Consider the following 2,098-nt stretch of genomic DNA (forward strand, 5'->3'; position numbering starts at 1 on the left):
TTGGGGTAGGTGTGTGAGGGAGGTAAAAGGAGGATGAGGAGGAAGCTGTGAAGGATGGAATGGGATGTCTCCCTCTGGGAAGGTCCAAGGCCGTTCACGTGGAACTAATCTAAGGAAAAGCAGCATTACAGATCTGCCTTCACGGTTCAGCGCCAGGGTCCGTGGAAAAAGAATGAGTTGTTCTCACTTGTACTGCTTCCTTTCTGATGGTGTATCTTTTATCCCGGAGGCTTAGATGCCAAGAGTAAAATAGAGACTATTTTTATCTCCTTGCCTGATACCATTCCAATAACATATATAAGTAATAATATGCATTAATATATTAATAATATAGATCTATGATATATATTAAATATAGTATATACATAGTACTTAAGTATATATACATTCAAGGTAATTTTGGTCATTGTGGGAAACCGGACAGTGAGGGAACATACAAATACCGAGTCCAGTTTCTTCATCTGCAATGAAAAAAGTGAAGTTTAGAGAAATTGAGGAAAGTCGTCAAGATCATAACTCAGCTAGTTAGGGAACAGATTCCATGCTGAGAAGATGTCACTAACTGCTGAAACTTCCTCCAAATCAGACTTGATTCATGGACCCTCAGGATATACGTGGCGGCACACAGAAACGATGTGTATTCTGAGCTACATACTCATAGTCTTTATGATCTTACTCTTATTATTCATATTCTTATTACTTTGTACAAACTCTCTGTAACTGACTATTCTGTGGTATGTAGACAATGGTGATTGAGAGTTAAAGAATGAATTCTTCCAGTGACCTGCCCAGTCCATGACTCGACTTTCCTTACTGTAGTCCTGATTCCCTCTTGAGCTTGTTATTTCCAAGCATACTGTGTCTCCAAAGGAAGTCAACTTGAGGGACACAAAAGAATCTGGGTCTTTGATTTTGTGTTGACGTAAATAGCTTTGTCCTCTAACACTACAGACCTTGTCTATCTTCTATATTTGCACTTTGTACCTTTTGGAGTTTCTCCTCTACCCCAGCATGAAGTAGGTGAGAAGCTAGGACTTCCCCTAGATCTGAAGTGTGGGATCCAAGAGAAATTCACAACTCAGAGATGCATCTCTCATCACAAACACCTCATTGCTATAGTTGGGCCAAGTGGTCTTAAGGTATGCAAGAGGCAGAGAAATATCTCCAGGGATCTTGAAGTGTCGCCATGTGGCTCTGATTAGAAGGTGTACATCCAAACTGAATGCCACAATTTTTTCATTTGTAAAAACAGAGCTAATAATGGTGAAAATATAACAGATATATCTGTGGTGGCCATTAAACAAGGCATCTATATAAAGCACTTAATAATTAGCTAGCCTGTAACACTTAGTAAAGAAAGCTATTACACTGCTGTTTGGAACTTACGTTTCTTATTTAATGGTATGTGTTATAAATCTTTGTGTGTCAGAACATAGTCATAAATCTAGTCATAGTCAATGACAAATTTATCATGACTAATTTAATTCGTTGTTTACTTCAATTATTTTTAATTATTTTTTATTTAAAGCAATATTTAAATAATGCCCATAAGTCAAAATATTTCTAGGTTAAATACCTAAAAGTGGGGTTTTGGGATCAAGGAATATGAATATATGTGTTAATAATATTGCCAAATTGATGTCCCAATTAAATACTTCTAAGAACACTATTCTTAGTAATTATATCATTATCACATTTATAAACTGAATATTATTAATCAAATGGATTAGAAACACTAATTGTTTTAAAATCCTTGATCCAGGATCACCTAGCTGCCTCAGTCATGTGAATTCTTGATCTTGGAGCTATGAGTTCAAGCCCCACACTGGGCATAGAGATCAATAAAATAATAATAAAAGTAATAATAAAATCCTTGATCCAGTTTTTGGGAATCTTTTAAAAAATAGTTTTATCTTATTAATTATAGAAGCAATGGATGTTTATTCTACAGAGATCAAAAAGCACAATCAAGAGTATTAAAAACAGGGGCACCTGGGTGGCTCAGTTGGTTAAGCCACTGCCTTCAGCTCAGGTCATGATCCCAGGGTCCTGGGATCAAGTCCTGCATCGGGCTCCTTGCTCAGCAGGGAGCCTGCTT

This window comes from Meles meles, chromosome 17 (genome assembly GCF_922984935.1).
Source record: "Meles meles chromosome 17, mMelMel3.1 paternal haplotype, whole genome shotgun sequence".
Taxonomy (NCBI): Eukaryota; Metazoa; Chordata; class Mammalia; order Carnivora; family Mustelidae; genus Meles; species Meles meles.